The following is a 21,034-nucleotide window of genomic DNA, read 5'->3' on the forward strand; positions in this document are numbered from 1 at the left end:
ACTACTTGCTGGGTGACCTAGATGTGCCCAGAATGTGGCAGACTACAAAACAGATGCAATCTCTATGCTCAAGGAGCAGCCAGTCTGCTAGAAGAACTGCATATAAAACAAGTAATTTCACAAAAATTTAATTAAGTACAAGTTGTATAACTACTATGAAAGATTTTTAAAAATTTTTTAATAGAATTTATTGTCAAGTTAGCTAACATACATTGTCTACAGTGTGCTCTTGCTTTCGAGGGTAGATTCCCATGATTCATTGCTTACATACAACTTTGAGAGCACTGCACACAATAGAGTGAGCTGATCCATCTGGAGGGTAGGGTAAGTTTTCCTGAAGAAGTGGCACTGAAAACGAGGCCTGAAGGATGAGCAGTTCCCCAGGTGAAGAGGCTAGGCAGAACCTTCCAAATGAGGGAGAAGAATAGGTATGGGATTCTTCTTGGGAATACGTAAACTCTCTAACTTTAAGGAACCAAAAGAAAGCAGTATGCCCGAGGAAAGATGAGGAGTGATGAAAGATCCAGTTGGAGTGGTAGCCATGGATGTCTCGTTAATGTCTGCCTGATTCTCTTTCCCAACTTTGGCTTTTAGCTTTACCCCCAGAGGCATCCACATTTTATATAGTTACAGCTTTCTTCCCCAACTGACCTCACGCAGATGCCCTATGTCTCCCTATACCGCATCTTACAAAATCCTGACAGAGCAATGTGATGAAAGACAAAGCTGATATGGATCATGTTGATCTTCCTCTGTTGACTCACTTTTACATTCATGTTAACATAAAAATTCCTGGGTATGAAAACAGAAGCTCCTTCAAAACCGCTCTCCAACCTTTCTTTCTATACTTCCCTGTTACCTGGTTATAGTGATCACTGTCAATACTCAATATATCAAACACTCCCTCTTTCTCCTTCCTCTCTCAATCACATGTGTGTGAACACGTATGCATACACAGGGGAGCTGCACAGTGTTTTTAGGTCTTGCATTATTCGTTAACCGTCCCTTCCTGACTGTTCCTCTGCTCATGCTTGGTTCTACTTCTCCCAAATCCTTTTCCTGATAAATTCCCACTTACCCTTGAAACACTCTTGGAGTATATAACCTGCACTAATGAATCCTTTCAAATTCTCTCTTGGAAAATCACAGTTTTTTTTCACATTCTGTCCTTCCCAAAGACTTTTTGTTTTCATTGAAATATGTCACTTTCATTTCTAAAATGCTTAATTATCTTTCTCTTTAACTATACTGAAAACTCCATCAGTTAGAAATCATTCAGTTGCAAGTTATATAACCTCCCACTAAGAACAGCCTAAACACTAAGGGTTATTATTTCACATAAAGGAATCCTAATATAGTGAAGTTCTGAGGTTGGTTAATTCTGTAATCCAGGCATGGCATCAGGGTCCAGTAATTTTTCATCCTTCTGCTTACTGTTTTCAGAATATTCCCAAATAATTATAAGATGGCTATAGCAATTTTAATTTAATAGCTTTCTGAATTATTCTTTTGGCTATACATGATTATATGACCCTTACATATTTCATCAGTTGTAGATAGTAGAGTCCAAGTAACAAAATAATTTTAAAAGTTATTAAATTAGACCCCAAGAGAAATTATTTATTCAGAGGGCCCTAATATATCATAAAGATACGCAAGGCTTCAAAGAATTCAAAGTATTCATATTCTCAAGAGATAATGGTTGTAGGGGCATATGGGTAGCTCAGTTGGTTAAGCATCTGACTGTGGCTCAGGTCATGATCTCATGATTCGTGAGTTCAAGCCCCATGTCAGGCTCTGTGCTGACAGTTCAGAACCTGGAGCTTGTTTCAAATTCTGTGTCTCCCTCTCTCTCTTCCCCTCACCCGCTCATTCTCTTTCTCTCTCTCTCTCTCTCTCAAAAGTAAATAAACATTTAAAAAATTTAAAAAAAGAGGTAATTTTTGTACTAGAGCAGCAGAGAGGAACATACTATTTGCAGGTGATTAAATTTAGAATCAAAACCCATGTACAGCACTTCATATAGCAGAATCCATTTATTTGTATATATTCACTAAAAAAGGGAAAACAGCTCTATAGAGATGACAACAGAAAAAAAAGAAGATGCAATTGGTGAAACATAAAAGGATACATAGTGCTGCAATAAAGACTGATTCCTCCCAAATCAAGAAGAATGGGATTTTGTGGTGCCTGACCAGATCAGTCGGTAGAACACACAACTCCTGATCTTGGGGTTGTGAGCTCAAGCCACACGTTGGGCATAGAGCTTACTTCAAAAATATGAAGGTTTATTTATGTCTTCTTCCCATTTCTTCACTGGATTATTTGTTTTTTGGGTGTTGAGTTTGGCAAGTTCTTATAGATTTTGTATACTAACCCTTTATTTGATATATCATTTGCAAATATGAAGTGCTGATTCATAGAGGCACTTGTACCCCAATGTTTATAGCAACAATATAAATTGTCCCACCAACAACAATAGCCAAATTACTGAAAGAGCCCGAATGTTCACCAACTGATGAATGGATAAAGAAGATGTGGTTTATATATACAATGGAATACTACTTGGCAATGAGAAAGAATAAAATCCTGCCATTTGCAACGTGGATGGAACTGGAGGGTATTATGTTAAGTGAAATAAGTCAGTCAGAGAAAGACAGATATCATATGTTTTCACTTATATGTGGAACTTGAGAAATTTAACAGAAGACCATGGGGGAAGGGGAGGAGAAAATAATTTCAAACAGAGAGGGAGGCAAACCATAAGAAAACAAACTGAGGGTTGATGGGGGTGGGGTGACAGGGGAGAGGGAAAAATGGGTGATGGGCATTGAGGAGGGCACTTGTTGGGAAAAATAAAATAAAATACATAAAAATCAGAATGGACTTTTGTTTGAAAAACCTTATATTTAGCGTCAGAAAATTGAGTTCCTGAATAGGTTGGTTATAGCTGGATTTTTCTGGAGGAAAATATGGTCAATTAAAAATGGGGAGATGAGTAATCATATTTTATTAGAATATCACAAATGGAAGATATTCATTTTTGGACATTTCTTTTAAACATTTCTCAGAAAACGACTTTAGTTGTATGAATAAGTGTGTGGTATTAGACTAATTTTTCCAAGGTAAAGGTCTTTTGTTGCTGTTCTCTTCTGTGTCTATTATAGTAAGGCTACTGTGGAACCATTCCATAAAAATATTAGATTTCAGAAAACACCGTGGATTTTCAAAAGAGTCTGGAACATTGATTACATGCCTGATGAAGTTCACAGATGATTGTTAATACAGGTGGAACTTAGAAATTATTATGAGGCTTTAAATAATATTCTAAAAAAACACATTCCAGGATGTGAAATTTGAAGTCATGTTTAAGAAGGTGAACTGTGTGGGGGCGCCTGGGTGGCGCAGTCGGTTAAGCGTCCGACTTCAGCCAGGTCACGATCTCGCGGTCTGTGAGTTCGAGCCCCGCGTCAGGCTCTGGGCTGATGGCTCGGAGCCTGGAGCCTGTTTCAGATTCTGTGTCTCCCTCTCTCTCTGCCCCTCCCCCGTTCATGCTCTGTCTCTCTCTGTCCCAAAAATAAATAAAAAAAAAAAAAAAAAAAAAAAAAAACGTTGGAAAAAAAAAAGAAGGTGAACTGTGTGACACTAAATCACAACAACATGCCCTTCTATTCATATTTCTGTCTTCTGAGAGTGGCCTCAAGAAACCTCAGAAATCAGGCCTCCATAATGTCAGTTTCAAAGGTGTGCCTGACAAAACCTCAAGCTCAATAACTTATGAGATAATCATTCATTCAGTAAACAATCATTCATCAGTTACTTATTAGTTTTAGACACTGTATTAAATGCTACTGAGTAGAGTGATGAATGAAAAAGGAAGGGAGATGTAAAAATGAACAAATAGGATTTCTAACTTTACATAATCTATTATTTTAGAGTATAAGACAGATGTTTATCTAAATGTTACTTGTATAGTTGTTAAAATGGAAAAATGGACAATACTAAAACTTAGAAATAAGGAGATACATGAATCAATTACAGTGTACATCTATAAGGAAATTATATGAAATAATTCAAATAAAATTTATAATGCATTTCAATAGATGTCATTATTTTACTCGTAAAATGTTAACCAACTGTATCACTCTTTGTGAACAATTAATATCTCTGTAAATCATTTTACTCATATGAAAAATGAGAATACATTCTGTATGATGATGGATACATGTAATTATACAATTCTCAAAATACAAAGAATTTAAACCATCAAGAAACCTAATGTAAACAATGGGCTTCGGATGATAATGATGTGTCCATGTAGGTTCATCAACTATAACAAATGTACCACTCTAGTGAGAGATATGAGTAGTGGAGGAGGCTGTGTGGGAGGTGGGGAGCAAGAGAGTATATGGGAACTCTCTACTTTCTGCTAAATTTTGCTATAAATCTGAGACTGCTCTGAAAAAAGAAATCTATTTGAAGGGAAAAAAATGATACTACTGTATTATAACCTAAAATCTAAAATAAATATCTATAATTCCATTCTGATATAAATAAATGACTGAATAAATAAATGGGGTGAAGAACAAATATTCTTTACAGAAAAATTATAAATTATATATATATATATATATATATATATATATATATAACAGACACGCACACACATATATGTGTATATATATAAATATATATAAATTTATATTTAATTTGTATATAAACTTTATTCTTTGGAAATGAATCATTAAGTTCAGCCTACACTCAAGGGAAGGGTACTTAAGTTTCACCTACCACAGGAGGGAATGTGTGTGTGTGTATATATATATATATATATATATGTGTGTGTGTGTGTGTGTGTATAAAATATTATATATATATATGTTTGTGTAAAATATATATGTAAAATGAATCATATACACACACACATACATGCACATACAGAGAGAGAGAGAAAAAGAGAGAGAGAGAGAGAGGGAGAGAGACATTGACATTCCCTTAATGATTCATTTCCAAAGAATAAAGTATGGAAAAGGATGAATGCTAACTTTGTGGAGAAATCTTGCAGAAACCATTTTAACCAAGTGATGAGGATTAACATCACCAATGATATCATGTACCTGACATGACGATAAAAAGAGCACCACCATAACCCTAGTATAAGCATAAAAATCTGTAAACAGCCCCACTTAGAAGGATGGATATTCTACAAAATATTTGACCACTACTTCTCTCAGTGTCAAGGTTATGAAAAACAAAGAAGGACTGAAAAACTGTCACAAACCAGAGGAGAAGACTAAGAAGACATGATGACTAAAAATGCAGTGTGGTACCCTGGATTGGATCCTGAAATATAAAAAAAGGACATTAGTAGAAAAACTGGTGAAGTTCAGGTAAGGTCTGTAGCTTGGTAACAATATATCAGGGCTACTTTCTTAGTTTTGTTAAATGCACCCTGTTTATGAAAGATGTCAACATTAAGGGAAGTTGAGTGGAGGCTATTCAGGAATTCTCTGTACTATCTTTGTAATGTTTTAATTCTAAAATTCTTCCAAAAGATAAAGTCTTAAGAGAATGAGGATAATAATACTTCTTCCTTCTAGAGTTTTGTGAGGATTAAATATGTTCATATGGGTAGAGCACAATTCCACAAATGTCAACTACTGATATTATTAATGTTTATTAACAAAATTTTCTAAATTTGTCTGTGAAAAATAAGTTTTATTAGAAAAATAATATGTTTAAAAAGCAGTTGATATTATAAATGATGGTGGCCTTATGTCTATGAGAAAATAAATATGATTTGGTATATTGATATAAAATACGTATTGATGTATTGATACCATATACATGTTCAAAATATTAGTTTATCTCAAAGCATTAAAAATGGCTAAAAGTAAAAAAAAAAAAAGAAACTAGGAATTCATACATAGTCTTATTAAATATATTTTACACATTTTAAAGTTGAAAGTTAAACATTTTATCTGTTTTATGCCATCAAAACATTAAGCATATGGCGAAGCTAGAGAATGTCTGCTTGTAATGTGGTTCCAGTGAAAGTGACCAAGGGCATGTTTTTAACTATGTCAGTAGTGACAAAATGCATTTGGGATTTTACTGGGCTACTGCTGGGGCTTTTGCAGCATCAGCAGGAAGGATGAGGAAGAAGTGAGAACTGATGTTTCAGAGAGATAGGGACAACTCCCGAGGTGTAAAATGGTGGGGTCCAATGTTTATAATGTCTAATGCATATGGCAGGTTTAGACAACTGTGTAGGGAGGTCAGCAGGAAGGAGTTTAAATCACTCATCTAAAACATAGTATTATAAGCAGCAGGTAATAATGAAAGCATCAGTATTATTTACATTATCTTATTATTCAGGTTAGGGACTCATGAACATATAGGGACTAGGAGGATGTTATCTTTTGCAAAAGTGAGAGACCTGGGAAAATGTCAATCAGGATTTCTTAAGTGCTCAGCAAAGCAGGTTGACATTTATGGAAGGACCCTCATCCTAATAATAAGAGGAAATTGAATTCCTAATCCATGAAAATAAAGTGAATGTTGGCTTTACAAATGGCCAACCCTGTAGGAAGAGAGTAGGAAATGTTGCCTCTTGGGTCTTTACATAAGCATTCAGGGAAACTCTGTTATCAAAACTCCATCTTTTGATACTGTGGTACTCCAAGTAATGGGAAGGGTTCTCCTATATATGTTTTAATTTTATCAGGAATTATTCCTGAATGGATTAGACTCCAATGGTAAAATTATCCATGGAGAATGAGCAGTGGCAAAATTAAAAGTTCTCAGGGACTCCATGAGATCACATGGCACATTCTGCATTTTAATCAAAGTCTGGACAATAAGCATAAGGTTATTTAGGAAAACTAAACATTGGTGTGTCTCAGATAACTTAAATATGGTAGTTTTACCATTATCCATGAAAAAAACATTCATGGAAATTCACAGCTTTATATTTTGTTGTAAAATAAAATTAGAATATTTTATAGACTATATTGGAAACCAAATGGTCTGAACCTCATGCTCACTTTCACTGACTCTAGTCTAGCCTTGAGGGGGGTAACTAACCAGGATAGTAGGCCAGATTAAGGCACAGCTGTTTCCATCATGGATACTGAAATTCACAACATACACATACATGACTGAAGATGAAACATGAAAAGAGCATGTATTTAATATGAAAATTCACAGCAGTTGCTGTCACTAAAAAGAGTATGTTTATTCTCCATGATAGAATGACGTTATGGTTGTGAAGAAGTTTTCAGAGAGATATAGCCACTCATGAATACACTGTAATTTGGCTGATGTGGAACAGTTCCCTCTCTGAGATTTCTCATTCATTAATTTGTTTGTTCATTCATAAAATATTTGCTATTGGTTACGAAGCATTATGGTGAACTTTAGAGGAATTCAAATAATGAAGATATGCCCCAAGTCCTCAGGAGTTGACTACTGAGAATTAAACTGTCAACTATTATGTGTCCGTTTAGTGGTATCATTGGAAATTTCAGAAGTATCAGAGACTTTAATTTTGTATATAATATAAGGATATACTCAACTGATATTCTTTAATCTACCCACTTATAAGAAGCTAACATTAATTGAATACTTATGAAGGTGCTCTAAATACATTACCTCATTCAATCCTACCTACAACCCTACAAAGTTATTATTATTGTATTGTAGGAGATAACAGATTCTTAAAGATGTCAAAGCACTTGTCAAAGATTAAATCGTTTAGGAAGTAACAAACAATTGAATTCAGGTTTACCTGAATAGAAACATGGCTGATTTTGTTTGTTTTGTCATTGTTGTTTTGTTTTGTTTTTGTTTTTGTTTTCTTCTGGGCTCTCTATTCTATTCCACTGGTCTATATATCTGTTTTTATACCACTACTATACTTTTTTTGATTACGATAGCCTTGTAATATGGTTTGAAATCAGTGAGTGTGATGCCTCCAATTTTGTTCTTTCTTAGTATTGCTTTGGCTTTGGGGGGTCTTTTGTGGTTTCATACAAATTCTAGGTTTGCTTTTTTTCTACTTCTGTGAAAAATGCCATCGGAATTTTGACAGTAAATTGAATCTATGGATAGATGTGGGTAGTATGGGCATGTTACAAATATTAATTGTCTCCACAGGGAATACTGTTGAATGATTTAAAAAAATCTTCCAAATGTATCTCAGCAGCATAGATTCTATATTTAATATCTTCGGAATCAACAGGAGGTGGCAGATCAAAACTGAAGGCTTACAAGTGCCTTCCTGCAACTTTACTGAATTTATTAGTTCTGACAATTTTTCCTGGAGTCTTTAGAGTTTTCTATGTATAAGATCATGTCATCTACAAACAGAGATAAGTTTACTTCTTTCTTCCCCATTTAGATGCTTTTTATTTCTTTTTCTTGCTAAATGCTCTGTCTAGGACATCCAATACTATGTTAAATAAAAGTTGTGAGAGTGGATCCTTGTCTTTTTTGGATCCTAAAGGAAAGGCTATTAGCTTTTCACAGTTGAATATGATGTTAGCTGCGGGTGTGTCATATGTGGCCTTTATCACATCGAATTCCTCTATACACAGTTTGTGGAAATTTTTTATCATAATAGGATCCTGAATTTTGCTAAATGCTTTTTCTGCATCTATTGAGATGATCATATGATTTTTAAACCATTGACTGATTTGTGGATGTTCAATCACACACCTATGGAATAAAACTCCCTTGATCATGGTATAGGATCCTTTCAATGTACTGATGAATTCTGTTTGCTAATATTTTGTAGGGGATTTCTGCATCAGGGATATAGGCCTACAATTTTCTTTTCTTGTAGTGTCCTTGTCTGACTTTTGTATCAGGAGAATTCTGGCCTAGCATGAATTTGGAAATATTCCCTCCTTTCATTTTTTTCCTTAAAACTCTGAATATAATTGGTATTAATTCCTCTTTAAATGGTTGGCAGAATTTACCAATGAGGCATCTGGCTCTGAACTTTTACTTGCTGGGAGGTTTTTGATCCCTGATTTAATCTCCTTTGTAGTAATTGGTCTATTCAGATTTTCTACCTCAGCATGATTCAGTCTTGGTAGGTTGTGTGTTACTAGCAATGTATCTATTTCTTCTAGGTTGTCCAATTTTTGGTGTATAATTATTTGTAGTAGTGTATTATGATCCCTTTTATTTGTGAGGCATCAGTTGTAATGCCACCTCGTTCATTTGTAATTTTATTTGAGTTCTCTATGTTTCTTGGTAAGTTTAGCTAAAGCTTTGCATATTTTAACTTTTCAAAAAAAAATCAGCTCTTAGTTTCATTGATCTTTTCTATTGTCTTTTTAGTCTCTATTTCATGTATTTCCACTATGATCTTTGTTATTTCTTTTCTTTTGCTAATTTTGGGTTTAGTTTTTTCTTTTGCTAGTTTTTTGAGTTAGAAGTTGTTTGAAATCTTTTTTTTTTTCTTTATGCAAGTGTTTATCACTCTAAATTTCACTCTTAGAACTCCTTTTACTGCATCCCTTAAGTTTTGGTATATTGTGTTTCCATTTTTACTTGTCTGAAAATATTTTTTAATTTCTCTTTTTCTTTTTTGACTCACTGATTATGCAGGAGCATATTGTTTAATCTTCACGTATTTGTAAGTTGTTCAGTTTTCTTATGATTCTTTTCCAATTTCATACAATTGTGTTTAGAAAAATGCTTGATAGTATTTCCATCTTCTCAAATTTATTGAGTTGCTTTGTGGACTAATATGTTATCTTTCTGGGAAAATGTTCCATGTGTGCTTGAGAAGAATATGAAGCCTCTGTTAGATAGCATATTCTGTAAATGTCTGTTTGGTCCAATATATCCTTTTCTGTTTGGGTGATAAATCCATTGCTGAAAGAGGGCTACTAAAGTCCTGTACTAGCATTATATTATACTGCTATTTCTCTCTTTAGATTTGTTAATATTAATTCTATATATTTAGGTGTTCCTATTTTGGGTACATATTTACTAATTATATAGTCTCCTGATGAATTGACTCCTTTATTGTTACATAATGACTTTTAAAATATTATCTGAGAGAGTATGAATGAGTTGGGGAGAGGGTAGAGGGAAAGAGAGAGACATGAGAGAAAGAGAGAGTCTTAAGTAGGCTCCAGACTCAGTGCAGAGCTTGACATGGGCTCAATCCCTCAATCCTGGGATCGTGACCTGAGCCGAAATTAAAAGACAGACACTCAACCTATGTTGCCACCACATACTCCTATAATGACTTTTTTGGTCTCTTTTTACAGTCCTTGGTTTAAAGTCAATTTTTTTTTTTTTTGATGTAAGTACAGCTATCTCTGCTTTCTTTTGTTTTCCAAAAGCACAGAATATCTTTTTCTATCCCTCACTTTCACTCTGCATGTGTCCTTGAGGCTGAAATTGGTCAGTTATAGGTAGCATATAATTAGGTCTTGCTTTTGTATCCATTTTCCTACTCTATGTGTTTTGACTGAATAGTCCTTTTATGAAATGTAAAAAAACATTTTTTACATTTTTTTTTTTGAGAGACAAAGTGTGAGCAAGGGAGGAGCAGAGAGAGAGGAAGACACAGAATCCAAAGCAGGCTCCAGGCTCTTGAGCTGCCAGCACAGAGCCCAATGTGGGGCTCGAACCCACGAACCATGAGATCATGACCTGAGCCGAAGTCGGACGCTTAACCAACTGAGCCACCTAGGCGCGCCATGACTAAATAGTCCTTTTAAAGTGAATAGTGATAAGTACACACTTACTATTGCCATTTTATGAATTGTTTTCTGTTTTGTTTTTTTTTTTTCTATTTACTCCTTTTTTCTTCTTTTCTAAATGCAAAGGGGTTGTTACCAGAACCACATCTTCAGGTGTAAAGTGATTGTCAGGCTCTCAGCCTCTAGAGCCAAAGGCAGGTGACTTCGAAACCTCAGTTGCCAATGACCTACTTTTGAGACTTAGGATGGCTCACTAGTCTCTATAAATGCGTTAGTTTTCTCTAATATTCATCAGAATATTATCAGTACCACCTCAAAATGTTCTTCTGGATTTTAACTAAGAAAACTTGTGCAAAACTTGTGTAAGTCAGTTACAGAGCAAGTACTCTATAAAATGTAAGTGTTGTGATAACATAAAAAGCACTACATATTTAAATGCTCATTCCTTTTTGTTCGAGTATCTCTAAACTTCTAAGTAGTGTACATTTTCAGAGGGTGATTTGACGCCCTAATTTAGCATAAAAAACCTGGGTTCATGTGGCACCTGGGTGGCTCATTTGGTTAAGCATTTGACTTTGGTTTGTGAATGTGAGCCCTGCATCAGGCTCTGTGCTGACAGCTGAGAGCCAGAAGCCTGCTTCAGATTCTGTGTCTCCCTCTCTCTTTGTCCCTCCTCTGCTCGCACACTGTCTCTCTCTCTCTCAATAAATAAAAATGTTAAAAAAAAGTTTAAAAAAACCCTTGGTTCATGTTTTAGTTCCTTTTTAAGTAAAATCCTTACAGTAAGATCTGCTCTATTTATTGTGATAATCTATTAAACTTCTTATAGTAATCATCATAAAGAACTATGCAAATTAATTTATCACTATTATTATTATTACTATTAGTATTGAGCATTCAGAACCCATGCAATAGCCTACAATAGAGAAAAGTTTGGTCTTTGAGTATGCTTGATTTGAGTAACTTCCTAGGTTAGGTAGCTATATACCCTCAGGAAATATTCTTGCTTTCATAAAGAGGAGATCAAAGAAGACTAAACATGTCATAGGAAAGCTTAACACCAGCCCTCTAGGAGATTCAAAAACGCTGTCTATAATTTCACATAATCCTGAATATCAAGGAGCTTCATACAGTGATGAAAAGCAAGGCTACTATTTTTAATTTTCTTTGAAACATTGAAGTTCAACTCACAGTGTATTGAGGGCGGATCAAGATGACAAATAATTCTCTGGCCTTTCATCAGATCTAGTACCAAGAATAATTACTTTCAGCAAATATAAAGATCTTATGTTTCCTATCGTTTTTGGAAGCTCTTTTATGGAAATTCTTTTGATAAATGCTCAAATTATTTTCTTATTGTCAAACTCCATGTAGAATTTTGTGATGGACACTTCCCCAGGGATGGACACACCATGATATTTCATCAGAACAAATTAGTCTGAAACTAATAATATTGAGTTTGCCCCCATAACAACCTTTTGAGGAAAACAGCATTATCCTCATGCTATTGGTAAGAAATTAGTTTTTTAAAAACTGCCTTTGTTACACAGCTGATTAATTACAAATTCAAATCCAGGTAGTTTGCCTTTAGAATCTATGCTTTTAAACGCTAGTTATACTTTATACCAGGTATCACGGTACAAATTCAGCACTTACACATTTTAGTTTATCAAGGTCATTGTTTTGTAACATTAGCTCTCTTTCAATAGGAATAATCACCATCTCCAGTTTAATTTCTCAATATCTCATATGTGCAGTGAATAATTAGCAGAGGCCAGGATTTGCAATTGGTCTGTTGAATTCCAAATTCTATCCTCTCACACATGAGTCTGAGTAACTAACATTTACTCACAGACTCCAACACAGGCTTCCAGGAGAGTGATGGTAAAGAGAGAGCCTAGCATACTCAGAGTGCTCACCTAAGGGGACTTGCCTGTGCCTATAAAGGACCATTAGAAAGAAGCATATATTTATAACTGAAGAAAGCAGTATTAGTTTCTCTCTACATGTCTACAATATTGTATAGACAGAATGGATTAGAACCTACCCCTATCTTTAAGAAGTTGGTTTTAATACACTGGAAACTAGAGTATTTTAGGTGATTTTAATCCTTTAGTGCATTATATTAACAAATTTACATTTTCCTGGAAGCAAATGAATTTGCTAATTTTTTTTTGAATTAGTTAATTTTAGTTTGTATCATCTTTGAGTATAGTGATTATTTTTACTTTGCTATATTTTCTTTGAAGCAATACTTCATTTTACTGGGTCTCATGTTTCCTAACTTCATCTCTCTTAAGGAGATGTTTTGTTTTGTTTTTCCCCTGGGACTGGCAAACAAAACAGGGTACTAACAGGAGTGCTAGAGAGGGAATTTAGAAATTGGAGTTAGTCTGCAGGTGATGGGTAAAAAGGTTTTCCAAAGCATTTGTCTAGAGAGACAGGAAGCTTGTCCAGACTCAGTAAGGGCTTAATTTTCACTACTGAACTAAAGGCCATTGGGTAGCTTCTCCTTTGAACTGACCTTCATCTCATCAAAATTTATCCATAACTTCCTTCTTCTTAACCAACATATCTTCCATCTCAGAAGTCGGTTATGTTCCTAGTGCTCTCCACATTCAACTCTTCACCTTGTGATCATATTCCTATCCCTTGGTACTTCTAGAATTTTGACTCCTCAATATACGTCTCTAAGTTTTGTCTTCATTATCTTTCTTCATTCCTCCCTTTCTCTCTTACTAAAAATGTACTCAATCTCCTTCCATCCTGCTAAGAAGCCCACCCCCCACATTTGTCCAAATTCCTCCTCTTCATGACTAATGTCTTTTAAAGAATTATCTAGTCTTCTCACAATTCCTCACAAGTTTGTCCAAATTTTATGTCCTTGGCACTTCTCAAATCCATCCCCTCCACTCCCTTCCCACCACCACTCTCTCACTGTCTCTCACCAATGCTATTAATCTCCCAACAATTTTGTTTGCTGGTACCATCTTGTCTTCCTCCACATGCTCTCTACATCACCACAGGTGTACCTTGTTGTACATATTGTATATTGTGCGTTGCTTTATTGCACTTAGGAGATACCGTCTTTCTTTTACAAACTGAAGGTTTGCGGCAACCCTGCATCAAAAAAGTCTAACGGTGCCATTTTTCCAATAGCGTCTGCTCACTTCCTATCAATGTGTCACATTTTGGTAATTCCCACAATATTTCAAAACTTTTCATAATTATCATATTTGTTATGGTTCTCTGTAGTCAGTGATTATGACTTGCTGAAAGCTTAGATGATGGCTAGAATTATTTTTTGATGGCTAGCATCTTTTAGCAATATTTTTATGGATGTGTGGTTATTCGGAATATTTTAACGTGAATACTTGTCAGAGTGTGCCATCGTTCAATATTTTTACTTTTCCAGAAAATTCAAAGACTAGAATGTTTTAATTCTGATCACCCTCTCACTACTTATAAGCTACTATCATGGTGTTTTAGGCCAATTATTACCATGGATTTTTATTACATTGCAATCAATGTAATCAATTATTACAATCAATGTTGCTTTATTTTGCCCACATGTTACTGATATCTTTGAGCACATTTCTTTTGCAACTGAATCCTTCCTTTAAAATCCTTCCTTTAAAATCCTTCTGTGAGCTCTTTTGGGAGTAAAGTCTTTCAGTTCTTATTTGTCTGAAAATTATTTTTATTCCCCCTAGTTCTTAAGGGGTATAGACTAATTGGCAGTTGTTTTATCTCAGCCTATTGAAGATATTTTTCCACTATTTTCTGGCTTCCATCATTGCTTTTGAAAAGTCGGGCGTTGGCCTAATGGTTATTACATTGTGGGTAATCACTATTCCATTTTTTGTAATGGGTTCTTTCTGTATGCTTTTCAAGTCTCTTTATCTTTTGATTTTTGTTTAGCAATAGAGCATTTTTAACTTAAGGTATGTACATTTTTTAGACATAATGCTATTGTACACTTAGTGGTCTACAGCATAGCATGAACGTAACTTTTATATACACTGGGAAATGAAAAAATTCATTTGACTCACTTTATTACAGTGGTCTGGAACCAAACCCACGATATGTCTGAGATATGCCTGTAATGGAATTATCTTCTTAAAATTGTAATTTCTTCACATTTCCTTTGTTAAAAAACTTTTAGTAGATTGCTAGTGGCTGGGAGATATAAAAATAAATGAATACAAAATTCCTGGAGAAAAAGAAAAGTACTATTGACTTAAAATGAAACAAGCTGATTAAATTCATTACAGATATCCTTTTATTCTGAAAGTATAATAAGGAAATATCTCTTGTAGATGCAGTTTTTTGGGGATTAGTAATTTTTATTGCATCTAAAAGGGCAAAAGAAAAGTTGGACAATAACTTCTAATGTCTAAGACAAAATGTCCCTTGCATTCATCGATAATCAATGGAGGGTATATTGGGGCTTGTCTTACCTATGAATAGCCAAGTGGTAACTAGAAGGTAATCTAAAATGCCTTTGAAATAACATAAGCTCTGTCATGCTGGAGGCACCATGAAAGTTATTACTATTTTATGAGTGTCTAAAAATGTTATTGAAAATATAGGAATACAAAATGGAACCAGTCTTCTAGTTCTCCCACTGTGGGCCCCAGAAGATTGTGTGGCAACATGAGGAGTGGTAGAGGCCAACAGTACAGCTTCATGAAGTTTCTGGTCATAATATGGCCCCCAGCACATGGCCCCTGCCTTGCTGCCACCAGGATGCATTAGAAAATCGGCTTTGCCAAAGGGGCAGTGAAACAGGAGCCTGGGAGGAGATCAGCAGGGGAACTTGTCATCTAAGCTCCTGCAAAAGTGGAAAGAAAGGCAGAAAAGGCAGCAGGAAAGGATAAATATTCAGACAAAAATGTGCAGACAAAAGGAAAAAAAAATGTTGAAAATGTCTAACCAAGAAACTGAAGAAGATTTATTGGCAGAAAGTGGAGAAACTACAAACAAGGAGGGTTCAGCCTCTGATGAAGCAGGAGAGAAAAAACCTGAGTCCAATTAACACCATGTCCCATATCTTACCAGTGGTCCCTGTCTCTCTTCTGATACAATCCAGAGGAATATTTTTAACAGGTATCTCATAAATATAAGTATTTCAACAGCTCTAGAAACATTTTTAAGAAGGAGAGAATTCTGCTTCATCCCATTCTGTGTGTGTGTGTGTGTGTGTGTGTGTGTGTGTGTGTGTTTTAAAGAGTTGAAATCATTTGCTAGTTATTTTTGGTAGCGAGAAAATAGTGGAATATTGAATATGTGAGGTGTTGATTGTCTTGATTATCATTCCCCAGTTGGAGAAATAGTTGTTATATCCTATAATACTCAGCACCCTGGATGGCAACTTGGAGCCACAATCTGCATTTAATATGTCTTTAACATTTTATTTTATTTACTCTTTTCTTTTAAATTAATTTATTAATTAATTAATTTTTAAATTTACATCCAAATTAGTTACATCCACAGTGCAACAATGATTTCAGGAGTAGATTCCTTAAGCCCCCTTACCCATTTAGCCCATCCCCCCCTCCCACAACCCCTCCAGTAACCCTGTTTGTTCTCTATATTTATGAGTCTCCTATGTTTTGTCCCCCTCCCTGATTTTATATTATTTTTGCTTCCCTTCCCTTATGGTCATCTGTTTTGTGTCTTAAATTCCTCATATGAGTAAAGTCATATATTTGTATATTTCTCTGACTAATTTCACTTATCATAATACCTTTTAATTCCATCCACGTAGTTGAAAATGGCAAGATTTCATTCTTTTTGATTGCTGAGGAATGCTCCATTTTATTTATTATTTATTCATTTTTAATGTATTTTTTTAAATTCAAAGCAGTTAACATACAGTGTAGTATTGTTTCAGGAGTAGTCTTGAGCATTTTAAATTACCTCTCTTCTCATGTTATCTTTCAGTAGAATGGTTTTCTAAAGAAAACCACTCCTTTCTAAAGAAAACCTTGGCTCTCACTGTCAGAATTTCATGCACTCTGTAATATCTTTGGTCCTGGTAGTCCAGTTTCTCTTGTAACTTTGGTAACGTGCTAAGTATGTAGTGTATGTAATATTGTGAGTTAAGGAGATTTACGCCACAACAGCTTAAATGAATTAAATGAATTATATCCTCATGTTTCTAACAAATGTCTTTGAAAGAAGTTCATAGAGATGCTCAACTAATTTATTTCTATAAGTGATATTCTCATTGTATATGTATCAAGGATCAAGAATTAATGAGAGCTAATGAGGATTTGGCTTTGGACTATTGCAGGGTACAAACTTGCACACCAGCACTGAAAAGAATACATCAAAGCTTCCTTGTTGGTTAAATTTTTATATTTACCAGATAAAGTATGTCTTATAATTTATAACATAATTTTACAAATATTTCTGTGCACATATAACATGTATATTCATATAATAACATGTAAACTATGATGTATTTTTAACTTAAAATTAACTTTGTTGCCACATATATGCCATATCTTCTTGGGGAGTAATCAAAGAAGCCATTAAGACCTCCTAGGACCAAAAATGAAATCCAAACAAAACTCCTGAGTTGTAATGTTAGAATTTTACGAAAATGGTTTAGACTTATATGTTACTTTTTATCCTTACAATAACCTAGACACAAGATATAAAATATATTTCTGTAGCATGGAAAACCACCAATAACTGCTGGATGTTAAGGTAACTAAATGGGTAGCTAATGACAGACAACTGGTAGAAAACAGATCTGTGTAAAACTTCTGAACTGGTTGAGAAATCTCTTCTAGAAGCAGGGAAGTGCGTGCAAAGTGCAGGCTTAATTCTTATACTCCTTCCCCATTCTTAGAGTAAGGATCTTAACAGTTCTTAAACTTGGCTGTAAATTAGAATAATCGGGGAGCCTTGAATAGTACCCAAACTACTCTGCTCTTTTGCTGGATTGTATAAGAATTCTGAGTGTTGACACTCAGGTGTTAGTGAAACTCCCAATGATTAAAAATACACCCTAGGTTGAGAACCTTTGGTCTTCTGATGATTCCAGGTGCACTGCTTTGAGAGTTCTTGGAAATTGCACTGCAACAGATTTTTGGCAAAAGAGAGGGAAATACAAATCCACTTTGCTTTAAACTGCCGGGCACCAAACAGAATACATTTTTCGCTTGGATGCCTTTAAGCTGCAGAATAGGGTCACTGTTGACTGTTGCCCTAGAATGACTTTGGCGTTTCTAACAAACTAGAAAAAAAAACCCACAGAAAACAAAAAAAAAACCAAATCATCCTTGTCCAATTAAGTAGATACCACAGTGGTGACCTTTACCAATGTAAACTGCAGCTAAATCCAAGGCAGTGAGTTGCATGGAAAGAAAAAGACAGAAGGTGGTAACCGCCTGGGGTGGGGATGAAATAATGGATTTTTGTAACACAATTTCTTCATATTTTATCAGGATTGCTTATCTGAATTGCTTTTCATTTCTGTTGCCTTTCAATTTTCTCCTTTCTTCATGGCATTTACTATTATGATCACTGACATTAAGTGTATTGTGAGAATTCATCCATACTGTTATGCTAAAAAAACTGTAGTTATACTCATTTGGATACATGTATCGATGTATCTTATACTCACATATGAACACTAAAACAAGGTACATGGTTTTGTTTTCATTAAAGTAATATTCTATTTCAAAAACTTTCTTTAAATCTTCCCCAAATGTTATCCTGGTTTCTAGATATAATACTTATTTCATACCTTTACTCTTTTTCTCAGTGTTAGACACTACTACATATGCTGAATGCCATACTGAATTTTCTTATTCAATCTTCATATCAACTCTGTAGGGCTGGGGATGTTACTATCTCTATTTTATACATATTGAAGATTAGTCTCAGAGAAGTAATATGATCAAGGTTTCAAAGTTAGAATATTGCAGAAAAAAGATTTTTACTTGGTCTGTATGACTTGTGAATCTTAGCTCTCTGTTTAAAAAATAATTTTCCGGGGTACCTGGGTAGCTCAGTTGGTTGAGCTACCAACTAACCTGAGCTAACCTGAGCTAACCTGAGCTTACCTGAGCTACTTCGGCTCAGGTCACGATCTCCCAGTTGATGAGTTCGAGCCCCAGGCTGTGCTCTGTGCTGAGAGCTCAGAGCTGGAGTGGGCTTTGGATTCTCCCTCTCTCTCTCTCTGCCCCTCCCCCACACATGCTCTGTTTTTCTCTCTCTCTCTGTCTTTCTCTCTCTCTCAAAAGGAAATAAACATTAAAAAAAATAATAATTTTCCTTGTATTCATGTTATGTATTTTATTGTATTAAATTTCTTAGATGTTGATGAAAAGTGCAGCCTTTTACACGGGCAGCAGTCCCCTTGAAATGTCAAGGGTCTTGGCTGAAACACGTGGGACAGAAACACAAACGTTTTCTCCCTTTGAAGGTCTCTGCCCTGATGTGGTAACTGGTGAGTTTTGGACCAGGAAGATGACCCCGTGGTGGGGAGGTGAGAACGACCCAGAAGTCCCCAAGAGGCACACTGCCTTGGAGTCACGGTGAAGGCAGGGCCCACGTACACTTTCCTGATCATCCCTACAGAGGGACAAAGGCAGAGAGAAGCCGAGACCTTCCTGTACTGCATGCAGATACATCAGCCCTTAAGAGGAGAGGAGAGAGGAAGGAAGGAGGCTGGGAACTGTCTTTGACTAACATGCCAAGGTCTGTGTCTGGCATTTTTCTCATCTTATTTAATGTTTCCAGAAACGCTCAGAGGTAAACATCATTACCTCCACGTAAAGTGAATCCTAGCTCTTAACCTCCATATCATGCAACTGTAAACACCAATGGCATTGCTGTATTAGAAATTCATATTATTTCACTTAAAAGTAGACCTTTTAGTAATATGCCTCCTGTTCTTCCTCATACACTTATATATTTCCTAAATTACACAAAGTCACATTTAATACTTTATAATAAAATGAAAATAATTAAGGGAAACAGTATAATAAATACATAAAAATTGTTAGTTTTTTTCAGAACATGTCATTAATTGAACAAACAGTTTTTAAAAATAACTATTTTGCCTTTACTGAGCACTTAGTATTCATGTAGCTCTACCACATAAACAGAAGACAAAAATAAATATGTTGATCACATATTGTTTGTATATTATGATGCACAGTAGACCTATCCTAAACATTCAACGCACAAACACATAAGCCACACTCATACATACACGGTTAGTGTTATTTACTAACTCTGGGGTTAGAAGAACCCTGATTTGTAGTGTTTGTCAATTTCAATGGCATAAATACTACTCATTTTTCAATCTATCAACTTGATATTATTGGATATGAATTGGAAAGGTATCAGTGGCACAGCGCTGTAGTATTTTCACTCTCTGGACCCAAAAGACATAATGTTCTCAAGAAAAGAGATAATATCATAATGTGGTAGTTTTGGTATTTACCATGTTTGCTTATAGTAAATTTTACTTAATTGTAAGTGTATATAATTAATATTTAATAAGGGCTGTGGTTTAAGAGCTGATTAGGTCAAATTCTGAAAATTTATCAGTTGGCTTTAAAAGAAATTTTTTTTAATGTTTATTTTTGAGAAAGGGAGAGACAGAAGGTGAGTGGGGGAGGGGCAGAGAGAGAAAGGGAGACAGAATCTAAAGCAGGCTCCAAGCTCTGAGCTGTCAGCACAGAGCCTGATGCACAGACCACAGGATCATGACCTGAGTCGAAGTCAGATGCCCACCCAACTGAGGCACCCAGGCGCCCCAGCAGTTAGCTTTTAAAAGCAGGTATGAGCCGTGGAATATTCACATTTCTAAATATACAAAATGGCTCGCATATTCTGTTGTTTTGTACTGGTAACAATGGCATGAAAATGTCACGGTCCTCAGCCCAAATGTATATAATAAAGAGAGGATATCCCAATGAAAAGTAAGAGGTGCTCTTTTACCATAAACATTCCACTATTAAACTACACATAAAACCATACTTAAGTCATGTCTCTTCTCTGATGTCCTTTTGGTTCTCATCTGTTTTCATTCCACACTGTCTTATCAGGCAACTTAATCTACTTCCAACATTTAATTGCCATCCACGGTGATAATGCTAAATCCTTTATTTGCACTCAGATGTCTTCCCTGAATTTCAGATTCAAATGTTTAATGTCTGCTGCATACAGACATTTGATTGCATGAGAGACCTCAAACACTTAGCATGTTGAAAAACAAACCAATTTGAGTTCTCCTCTTGCCTTTTGCATCACAGTGAATGAATGCAAGCATTGAGTGT

The 21,034-nt window shown here is 35.2% G+C and overlaps 1 protein-coding gene and 1 pseudogene across 4 annotated transcripts in view; one reads left to right on the top strand and one right to left on the bottom strand.

Moving 5' to 3' along the window:
* Positions 1 to 21,034, bottom strand: part of LUZP2 (leucine zipper protein 2) — a 492,023-nt gene that overhangs the window by 47,708 nt on the left and 423,281 nt on the right. The window lies entirely within an intron of this gene.
* LOC109271030 (non-histone chromosomal protein HMG-14-like) lies at positions 22 to 15,765 on the top strand (annotated as a pseudogene).

The sequence above is a fragment of the Panthera pardus genome, unplaced genomic scaffold (assembly GCF_024362965.1).
Source record: "Panthera pardus isolate Hobbes unplaced genomic scaffold, ASM2436296v1 HiC_scaffold_12, whole genome shotgun sequence".
NCBI classification, from domain to species: Eukaryota; Metazoa; Chordata; class Mammalia; order Carnivora; family Felidae; genus Panthera; species Panthera pardus.